Source organism: Xyrauchen texanus, chromosome 8, assembly GCF_025860055.1.
Source record: "Xyrauchen texanus isolate HMW12.3.18 chromosome 8, RBS_HiC_50CHRs, whole genome shotgun sequence".
Taxonomy (NCBI): domain Eukaryota; kingdom Metazoa; phylum Chordata; class Actinopteri; order Cypriniformes; family Catostomidae; genus Xyrauchen; species Xyrauchen texanus.
Window position 1 is genome coordinate 2,960,780 of NC_068283.1, and position 12,037 is coordinate 2,972,816.

A 12,037-nucleotide genomic window follows, 5' to 3' on the forward strand; every position below is an offset into this window, starting at 1 on the left:
ATTTGCTTAATTTTTGCTGTCTTTCCTGCTAACTGCTGTTAACTCTCCACTAAGTAACATTAGTTGATGTCAACGACTGTGCAAGCTCCTCCCCTACCTGCTGCATATTCAACAGAGAGGAAGAAACGGAGTCGCCCATAGGCTACCGACAGCAAAGGAACTTATTCTATAGACTAGATTATGCCTATGCCTATTTTTACAGGCTGTATGCAGTATGTGCAAAGCCAAAGCACAATGAAATAAGGCAACTTATGATTTCGGGGGTTTACATACGCTATTGTCCGGTTTCATATTTGTCAGTCAACTTTTCAAAATACATTCGGGGCTACACTCAAAACATTCGGGGCTGAAGCCCAGGCAAAATCGGCTCTGTCAAAGAGAATCACTCCGTCAGATGTTGCTGGACAGGCTTAATTTCGTATCTCTGTCCATAACTCAACAATAGAAGGAATTCTGCTTGGGAAGAGGGGCGGGTGGAGAGAGCGCTGCTTTAAAAAACTTCCAGCTTAATTTCGTATATTTTTCTGTACTTCTGTACTATTTGATTTCAAAAATGAAAGTGAAATGTTTGTTGTCACTTTCAACATGTTTAAAAAAGAAATTTAAGCATAAGTATTTTGCCATTTTTCATTTAATAACACTGCCGTTATAACAGAGATTGAACCATTATATTTCTAGTAAGCCATTTACATCTAACTAATCATTATAATTATATACACCTTTTGAGCAGATTCACTCTTAATTTCCTGGGAAAAATTTTTTTTTTTCATTTGTACACATATATGTTTGTCCCAGTACAAACAATACATTTACTGTAAAATATTTGATTTTCAGTGGAGAAAATGTTACAATAATATGTATGTACAGGTTCATATTTTTGAGAAAATAACGTTTATGCATGGTTTTTGAAAAAAATACAATTTGAAGTCATTGAAATAAGGCCATATAACACATACTAAACATTTGTCCACAAGACTTTTGAGAACTGGATCTTGTAGCCTAGAGTTTTTGCTACAAAATGATGTGAAAACCATCCTAATCACTCATTCATACAAAACAATATACTAATTTAACTTTTGTAAGACAATTTTTGTGTTAGAAAGGTCATATGCAAGGAGGCGTGAACTATCATGAATATGGATTGTAATTCACATCTGAGGAGACAAAAGACCCCCTCCCCTGGGCCTATCAATGAGGAATGTGACAGAAAGAGAATGAATGACTTAATGATCAAAATCAAGTTTTAAGTTAAAAGAAGTAATCTATACATTTTCTTTACATAAAGGCTTTACTTAATTTTAGACCTACACTACCATTTAAAACAACGCTGCATTTATTTGATCCAAAATACAGTAAAAACAGTGATATTTTGAACTATTTTACAATTTATAAGAACAGTTTTCTATTTGAATATATTGTAAAATGCAATATGTGATCAAAGATTAATTTTCAGCATCATTACTGCGGTCTTCAGTGTCACATGATACTTCAGAAATCATTATAATATGGTGATTTTGTAATATGGGCATATTTAAAATGCATTTTACTCATTTACACCTGAACCCATATTTGAAAGCTTTGTTGATTATAATGAGGCAGCATAAACACAAGATAAAATATAATCTAAACATTCACATAATTTTTTATATCATATTACATATCATATTTATATCATACAGCATTCAATTTAAATACCTGCTTTAGCCGAAACAACATTTACATGTAACTAAAACTTGCTTATTAGGAGTCATATTTCAAATGTCAATACTCTGAATCCTGGCTGGCAAGTCTGGAAACAGACCCACTAGTAAAATATGTACTTTTATATAAAATAGCATTTAACTAATGACAACTAAATGACTTACTCGGCTAGATCAAGTCTCTCTTCAATATACAAACGTTCATCGGAGTCCTGCTCTTCTTCTGAGGAAAATTGTAACTCTTCATCATGATCCAGGAGTTTACTCACTTGTGTATCGTGCTGTCTTTCAAACACGCAGAAAAGTGAATGGCTTTGTTGTTAAGGCACACAAACAATGGGCATTTACCATTTGATTTGATCGTCTCAGCACATTAGCGTATGAATAGCACGCTCTGCTGGTGGGTGGGATCAAATTAGATATAAATTAGCTGAGCCAGGAAAACTGTACATCGCTTTGTTTCATACGTGTTTTAAATTTGAATTGTTTTATTTAAAAGTAGACATTTTAAGCTTTCTTTAGACATATGTTTCATGTTTGTGTAACATGTATTCGCAGAGTTTCAGTTTTTTGCCGTGTTTCAGATATATGCTCGTGGAGACAGAGAAGTCTGATAGCTCACCCTTTTTATTTTCTTTATTTTACAAAAGCACAAGGTTTTGTTGTTATTGTGAGTGTGCACAAATAAAAGTAGACCCTTTATAATCTCTAATGATGTCTTACACTTATCTGTATGCCCAAAAATGATGGAGAATTTTATGTTGTTTCCGCTGTAATGACGAAAAAATTCAGCCGGCACGTCCGTCGACCCCAGAGGGTTAAAGTGGAGCTGCAATTTTAATCTTGAAATATTTGCTTGACTTGGTGTTAAATTAAGGCATTGCATGATGAAACTATTCTTTTTTTTACTGTGCAGAGCAAAGAAAATGTTTCTCTTAGTTAGAAGAGTATGATGCTGCAGCAGTGATGGACTCGGCTTGAGTGACAATCTGTGACAGCATGCTCAGCAGTGTGAACACGATGATCGATGGTGTGACTTTTCACTCAATTCAAAATTCAGTGACAACTACCTGACAACTAAAGAAGCGTGTCAAAAAGGGAGCTTATTTTACATTTTCAGATTGATTGCGTTGTGGTTTTGTGGGGTACAATGATTGTCAGAGACGTTTCATAACAACCAAAACTGATATACGATGCTGCAATGTTATCGTTATGATAATCAAAACAAAGAGAGTGTAATTATCCATGTTTTGAACACCTGTCTCTGCAAAACATTTGCTAAACATGCTTCATTATCATTTAATGTAAGAACTTTGACTCGTTAATGGATATTACTTAATAAAAGTAAATTTTTTCACTCACTGTAAACCCCCCCTGCCCTGGGTGATGTAGCACACACATGTGAGTTGAAGATTTCCTCCCGTTTCCAAGTTAGAAGTCCGACGTCAAGTGTCATACGTTGCACTTTCCCCAGTTGAAATTTGGAAATTCAGACTCTCCGAGTTGAATGAACACTTCAAGAATCATTACAGCAACAACAATACGGAGTATCACAGCTTTCCCACAGGAGCGAACACTTGGACACACACCCCAGGCGCGTGTGGCAGTGGACTCGATGCATATACAGCAGGTGAGTGTTTCAAACAGCCAAAAAGAGCGCAGCTAAATGGAACAGAATGCAGCGTCTTCAAAACTGAAAGGGATTTGAAAATATACTGTTCAGACAGTCACACAAGAAACTGGGGCACGCTTACTAAGATTACTACGGTAACCTGAAAGAAGAACAGACAGACGTTGTGCCCTTTCTTTCACTGAGTTGGCAAAAATATGATGCATTATATTTTGATCACTCAATCTTTTGTACATTTTGTAACAGATTATTTTTTACCAGCCTCTAATAATGAATGGACGATACACTGGAACATGACACAATTCAGCAGCCAACGACGTTTGTCAGACATATTATACAGTTATGTGCATGTCATTGCTCCTTGAGTACTCGATTAGACAAAATGACCAACAATGCTCATCCCTGTAGGGCTAAAGCTAAATGCACAGGTGCTGATCAGTATGAATGAATGGGCTCTTTTATTCATTTATTATTTAATTTAGTGTAAACAAACTATTATATAATTTATGGCAGAAAAATTATGATATGTTTGTTAGAAATGTGAATAATTACTGGCTTCCACTGCTAACAATACTAACACCGTAACCATGCATTATAAATATAATTATAATAATTCTAATCTGTAATTAATTTTATAGAATGTTTTACAATAAAATAGTGTATCCTCATATGTATTTTGAGTGGGGTTTCTGAAATTTGTTTTTCAAAAAAATCTTAAATTACTTTTCACTCTTGCACCAATGGAGTTCTGATTTCATCCTGTGGCAACTTTAATAAAATAAAAGTTAAAGTACATTGCATTATCATTACAATAAACATTTATTTAAAAAAAAAAATTACATAAATAACAGATTTCACTTGCACAATAATCTCCCAAGTATCTTCTTTAATAAGAGTCCATAAATAGGTCTGTAGACCCAGGCATTTAAATCTGAGTATGTCACTCTTGGAACAATTGAGCTTTGCTGTCATCTTGTGGACACATTTGGTACTGCATCTACAAGAAATTTGGCATTTTATATCTTTTAACTTTATCAAAATTAGGTCTCTAATCCCAAGCATTCTATAGTAAAGTTGAAAATAGAATCTTCTGGTAAATGCTAAAAAAGGAGAGTGCCAGTTAAGGGAGATAGTATATTGAACATTTGTTATTTTGAAGTCAGAGGTGACAGAGTAAAGAAATGCAGTGCAGTGAGTCAGATGTTCATTTATTAAGCGTTCTGGGCTGTGTTTCCTGAAAGCATTGTTAGTGTAAGTTGATCGTTGGTACCATAGGCACCAATGGTTTTTAAGGGCAACTTGGGCTAACAATGCTTTTTGGTAACACAGCCCTGAGTGATTCCATTCATTTAGTTGAATGATTTATCAGACTGAATCAACCTGCAAGTTTGTGAGTAAGAGTGAATTATGGCGATGCTATAGAGGTGATGCTATAGAGTAATTTCTTTTTTTATTTGAGTAAATTTAGTGGAATGAGTGAAAATGACAACAAGAAAGAAGTGGGGGTTATTGTGTATTATTTTGTTTTTGTTTTTTTTGGAGTTGTTATATTCAGTTTAGACTGCAAGCTCACAAAAACTGTTGATAAGCATGGCCTGAAGATGATCGGAGCAAAATTTTGTGAATATTTGATTATCGCTGTGGGAAGAGTTAAAAAAAGTAGGTTTTCAATTAAATTAATAATGGCCGACAGGAAGCTTGGCAATGACAAAAGTAGTATTGTTAAACTTGTCTTGACCCAAGGAATCTCTCAAGACCTGAGCCATTACAATAGTCTAAAATTAGAAAAAATTATTAGCATTTTTATTATTATATTTTGTTATATTTTTTGGCATTTTTTGTGCTCAAGTTTCTGGACAGATGGCACTGTCCAGAAACTTGAGCACATTCAGGGAATCGTAATGATGACACATACAGAGTTTCGTAACGATAAACACATTTTGTATTTGCATTTGTAAAATAGAGCATTTTACAACAAAGATTTTTTAAAAAGGCAAAATTGGTATCATCCGACACGGTATGCCTCGCAGAATCTAAAGAGTCCAGTTTCTTGATTATAGGACGGTTATACGGTTTGATCAGAGGTTTTATATTTCCTGACCCATAAGGGGCACTGTGTCGAAATGCTGCAGGTCACCTGAGGGCATGATGGCCTATAAAAATAATTTTCATAACTTCTTGAGTGTCTCCTGATGACGCACATCAATTTTCATGCAAATCGGACTTACGGCCTTGGACGAGTTTGAAAAAGTAGGTTTTTCTGAAAATTCTTAAAATTCTAAATTAAAACCATGGTATGAAGAAAGAATTTAGTCTCTAGGACATACGGTTCAAAAGTTATTAGCATAAACATGAGTGAAAATTTGAACTGTTGGTGGTGCTATAGGGTTTGAGATAAAGACTCTCGAACCGTAGCACTTTAGACAGTCCTCTAACTGTGTGCAACATTTTACAACTTTCCCACAAACTATTCTATGGGCTGCCATAGAAAACCTATACAGAATAATAATAATAATAATAATAATAAAAAGAACACTAACAAACACAATAGGTGCCTACGCACCTTCGGCGCATGGCCTTTAAATATAGCTGCAAGCAACAATTAAGGGGCCAAGCACATCAACCATTATTAGGCAAAACATTGGCAAAATATATGTAATTAAAGCAATCTGGTCATGATTTTAGGTGAAAAATAGGTGAAAAAACATGAATATTATCAATTGCAATGGAATATAAAAGCTAATTGATTTTTTGACCAACAGGTGGCACTGTCACCAAATTGATATTGTGTGGTCAAGATAAAGTAATCAAAAGTTATTAGCATTTTATGAATTTTTTTTATAACTTTTGACCAGAAGGTGGCACTGTCCCAAAAAGTTGAGTACCTTCAGGGCATTGTGCCAATGACACATAAGGCGTTTCTTAATGATATGTCAAGGCATTTGAAAAATAAAACATTTTACAACAAAATTCAAAATGGGCGACGCCAAAAATGGCTGAAACCGTTCAGAAGTTATAAACAAAAATATGCATTTTTCACATCTCGTGACCACTAGGTGGTGCTGTGCCAAAACTGTGCAGGTACCCTCCGGTCAGGGTTGTCATAACACATCAAGTTTGGTGTAAATACGCTAAAGCGTTGCATAGACATAGCCTCATGTCCAATTTGCCATGCTATATGTAAAATTTTCCCCGGGGTGATCATAGACTATCAGCACAACCCTATTCTGTAGGAACTTTTCTACTGTGTTGGCCCCTTTGACTGACCTGCTCAAGGCTAAGGCAAAGTTTATTTGAAAGCCCATCTATCAGCAAGCTTTTGAGGAGGTTAAATTTCTTCTCACCTCTGTCCCAGTTCTGGCTGCACCACACTTTGATAGAAGAAGAATTGTTCAGTTATTGATTCAGGTGATTCAATACTCAAGGTGGTGGCATTGCTTTGATTTGATCTGTAACATTTTAAGGTTTATGTGGGATCCGTTGTGGTTCCACTGGTGATATTTTCTGATTATAACCCACTTATTTGCATTCATTGCAGAGTCCAAATCAGCACCATAAACCAGGGAGCTTATATTTGCAGTCTTATGCACTGGACAGTCGACATATTAAGATATTAAGGGGTCTGACAATGTGTTGGCAGATGCCTTATCTAGAGCTCCTCTGCCCTAAAGTTTTTAGTTTGTTTGTTTCATATTTGTTTGTTTCTCCTCTACTGATTTCTTATATTTACTACCCTATCCCTTGATTTTCTTAATTTGCTTCCATAGGGCCTGTGGTTGCTGTAGACTGGAGTTATGTGGTGGATTGATTGGTGGGATGATGCAGGGTGGACAGATATTTTTTTGTTCTTATTATTTTATTTAATGTTTAGTTGGATCTCCTTTCTGGGCCATATTATTTGTTTGTTTGTTTGTTTGTTTTTCTCCTGTGCTTTCTCTCTTTTGCAGCTCAGCAGTAGAGTGATTGATGCATGGCATTTTATCCCTCTATCCCAGACTTTACTCTCTCCTCTCTCCCATTAAAATTTGTGTTCTTTTGGTTCTTGTTTCTTTTGTTAACATTTTATTTTCTGTAAATCTTTTCTTTAATAAACTTATTTTTTAAGCATGATACAACCAAGGTGTGGTCTCTCTCCTTGTCCTGGCTTTCGAGCCAGTCGTGACAAAGGAATAGAAAGGTACTGCATCAGGAGCTCTGTTCAACTTAATTTGACACTTAAGCCTCTTTTTAAGCAGGGAGTATCCCGTCGTCAATGTTTTCATAAGAGTGACTTGATGTTCGACATAGGGTCCTTCTCCAGAGGAGAAAGAGTGTCTTGTTTGGAGCGGATCTGTTTGAGAGCGGGGGACGCTGTGAGGGGGGGATTAGTGGATCTCTGTCCATAACTCAACAATAGAAGGAATTCTGCTTGGGAAGAGGGGCGGGTGGAGAGAGCGCTGCTTTAAAACACTTTCACCCACATCTCCTTCCTCTAAAGACCTAAATACACCAATTGGCCATTCTAAAGACCCACACACATACTTCTGCTCCTGCTGCAAATTATGGATTTTTTTTTTTATGATGGCATTATGAAACAGCTTAATCAGATTGTATTGTTGGTCTCCCAGCCTGGCCAAGCTGGTGCTCAGCTAGTTTAGCTGGGCCGGGGGCAGTTGTGAGGCACAATGTGAAAGTTTGGCCGAAAATGTGGTGATAGTCTGTGTTCTGTATCTGCAACCGGGTCCTTAATAGCATATAACGTGAGAGTAAGGGCAGCCGGTTGAGTTTCTGGTGCCCCCTAGGGTAAGAGGTTTTCCTATGCCGACTGCCTTATACGAGTATAGCGAGAAGCGGTACTGCAGATGCTGCAGGTCACATATTAGAAATCAGGTCCCCTGAAATAATATACCAGAGTGTAACAGGACCTAATAGAGGATATTCCTAACAGCAGATTCAGAAGCATCAATTTGTATTACGGAACACTGATGGATAGATGGTCCATCCGTCAGATTATAATTAATAACAATAACTGAAACTTTAAGGAGGTGAGTATGAGTATATTATATTCATTATATGACATTTGCATGTGTACACACAACGCTGAGGGCTTGCATAAATGCAAATGTCAATGTATCTTTTTTTTTTTTTTGTAAGAGGGTCATCTTTGTTTTGTCCTTAAAACTTAAAAATGGAAGCTCTAAATATTGTTATTGCCACCACTGTAAACAATTCTCTAACCAGACCAATATTTGCACATCAGCAGTCTATCTCTAGCCTTGATCTACACACATCAAGACAGCACCTTTGTGTGTTATAACACATCTATAAAATCACATGAAACACTTTTCCACTAAACCAACGCTATAACCTTTTATACAAACACTTCAATGATAGATTACTGTTCAAATAAATGAGAATAACTCAAGAAGTCATAATAACTGAATAACGGCAGAGACAAACAGGTGAATCCCCCACACACACACACACACAAACACACAAACACACACACACACACACAAAACTACTTCAAAACTTTGATCACTCTCAGAAGTAAATCGTGAACATTATTTAATGCTGTATATATCAATTTATGTGCATTGAAATATAAATGATATAGATATTATATTATTTCAGTAAATACATTTGAACCAATGAACGCAATTTTTAAATTTACTTATTTGAACGTAATATGCGGATATATGAAAACTTTACCTGTCATGATAATTCTCGTGTTCCTGGCAATCTTTTATCCTTTTAAAGTGAGTTTATTCCACAGGTTAAGTTCCATAAATCTGTGTCTTCGGTGAGCAGTATCCCAAAGATCGACCATTTAACCCAGATTATATTCAGAAAGCATTATACACACCGAATCCTAAACGAATCTATTTCCACACGAATCCAGAAATAAATCCACTTTATCTCCAGGAGTCAAGTTAATTAGCGTTTCCCCACGTGTCCTGTTAACAAACGTCTCCTGATAAAATATCCATCCAAATATCCCATTATCCGGGAAACAAAATCTTCGCACTCGTGAATGATGTTTGATGTAAAACTAGGAGACGTAAATTATCTCAGATATGTGTAGCTACTGTATCGTCAAAGGCAGTAACACACACAGACACTCCGTGAGACTGTAACACAGTTTGAGTATCAGCGGCAGACTGCTGCGCTCAGCCTACTCACGCACAAGCATTATCGTCATCACATGATACACACACACACACACACACACAAAACACTGAACACTGAACCCTGAACCATGGGTAATGTAGTCTAGACTCTCACACTGCTTTGTGTTTAGTTTACCAAATCATGGTGGTACCATTGTACTTTTTTGTAAAGTAATATAGAGAAATATTGTTTAACCAGGTTTGAGAAGGTGCTCACATGCTCACTCCACTGACGCTGACAATACATATAGGACAAATAACATCATAAACAATATTGTACTTTTTTGTAAAGTACTATATACAGAGAAATATTGTTTCACCAGGTTTGAGAAGGTGTTCACATGCTCGCTCCACTGACGCTGACAATACATATAGGACAAATAACATCATAAACAATATATAGTATATAACATAAAACAAATAATACAATGAATAAACATGTACAGAAGTGCTTAGCAACAACTGACAAGCGATAGGCCTACAGCAGACATGCCCAATCAAATGCCCGTGCCCCAAAGTTGGCCAGTGATATATATATAATGAAATCATAAAGGAGAGGAACCAGGGCAACTTTCATATTTTAATATAGCACAGTTTTGTATGGGGCTGTGCCTCAGGTGGAAGAGCGGGTCAGCTGCCATTCGCAGGGTTGAAACTGAACCCCAAGTTGCTCCCAATGGCAGGCTCTGCCACCATTGGTGTGTGAACGTGTGTGTGAATGGGTGATTGGGACACAGTTTAAAGCACTTCGGTAACCTCTAAGGTTAAAAAAAGTGCTATATAAGTGCAGACCATTTATATGATGCAACGATTACTTTCGGCCAATTGCCCTCAATCAAGGTTGATTTTTGGCCCTTCGTAGGAAAACATTTGGGCTACAATGAACCTCTGGCCTACAGTCTATTACAATAAATACATTTAGCATTTGTAATGTTATGTTTAACATAGATGCACAGAATTACTTACATGTTTGTGTTGTTCTTTGTGTTGTGTGTACTGAGTATATTGCTATGTACATGATATATATTATGTTGATTTGTATACATTATGTTGTGTGTAATGTTGTTAGCAAAAAACAAATTCCTCATAAATATAGTATTTCATATGAATGAAATATGCTGTAAATGAACAGCATCTGAAATGCAAGGATGTTTTATGAGTGTGTGTGTATGTGTGTGTTTGTGTGTGTTGTGAATGGGAGCATCGCGTGTGAACTCAGTGTGTGAGTAAGATTACATCTGCTGTCGTCACAACAGACAGTGAATCATCGTTTTATTAATGTTCTTCCTCGCTCAGTTCAAGACATGCTTTCACTTTACACATCTCTTGAAATGATAAAACCAGGACTGGGTTGAGGATCAGGATATTGTCACATACTGTTTATTCAAATAATATTGATCATTCATGTTTAATAATAGTTCAAGAACTGATTCATAAGAATTCATAAGAATCGAATAATTGACATTGACAAAAGTATTTCAAGTCAATTCAAATTTGTTTGACTTAGCGGTTCTGCTAATGCCATGCACATTCTCAAGTCGAGTTATTGTATTTATTTATTTTTTGGTGTAACTACAGGGGGGCTTTTCCACTGCACAGTACAACTCGACTCAACTCGACTCTGCTTGCTTTTTGGGGGTTTTCCACTGTGAATAGTACCTGGTACCAGACACTTTTTTTAGTACCACCTTGGTTGCGGTTCCAAGCGAGCCGAGCCGATACAAAATGTGACATCAAAATCCTGCAGATCACTGATTGGTCAAGGAGAATCATCGCATCAACCCGCTAGTTTTAAAGTTAGCAACAGCGATAACAGTATCATTTGTTTCGAATTGTGAAATAAGAAATGGCTGTGCGCAAAACCACACCATGGTCAATAAACGAGGTGCAGACGGTCCACTCGTTAGCGATGAGCGAAACGAAAAAGTCTCTCAGGAAGTGTATCAGCTGTTGGCTGCACACGGCTACTACCAGACCTACCAACAGTGTAGGGAAAAGTAAAAACATTTTTTAAATGTGACTACAGAACCATCAAGGAAATGTGGAAGTGGTTCGACCAAATGGGACTAGCGCATCTGTTTTCGTTATCTGTTTGCACAAACCTGCCAGCTAAATAATAAGCAATAGTGGTATTAGTAGTTGTTCAATTGAGTCAGTGTAAATAGAATATATTCCCTGATCCACCACTTGCTTTAACAGAAACACATTTTCTGGCATCAGTCCAGGGGTACCTGAACCACACGCCATTCTGCCAGTTGCAGCCACTTGATCATATACTGTACTGAAGAGTTGCTGGAGGTTTGCGTGACTACAGCCCTGAACGAAAACACAAAGACATTGTTTTCAGTCAAACCCCCTTAATGGTAACTCAACGGCATTCCTGGCTTGCATTCCTGAGTCACCATCACGCTGAAGTTTTTTTCCTGCTACTTTTCTGAAGAGGCTTGCTTGAGACATGCTTGATGATGCAATACATGCCATTCATAAGTACTAAAAAAACTGCAGCTTTAACAACTAATAAAATAGCACATTCATAAATTATTAGAGCTGAATAAATA

General features: G+C 36.7%; 1 long non-coding RNA gene across 1 annotated transcript in view; it reads right to left on the reverse strand.

Moving 5' to 3' along the window:
- The window catches only part of LOC127647248 (uncharacterized), a 138,341-nt gene extending 128,862 nt beyond the window's left edge, over positions 1-9,479 (reverse strand). The window contains exon 1 of the long non-coding RNA XR_007971030.1: positions 9,022-9,479. This is a non-coding gene — a long non-coding RNA (uncharacterized LOC127647248). The remainder of the gene's footprint in view (positions 1-9,021) is intronic.
- Between the last annotated feature and the right edge of the window lie 2,558 nt (positions 9,480-12,037).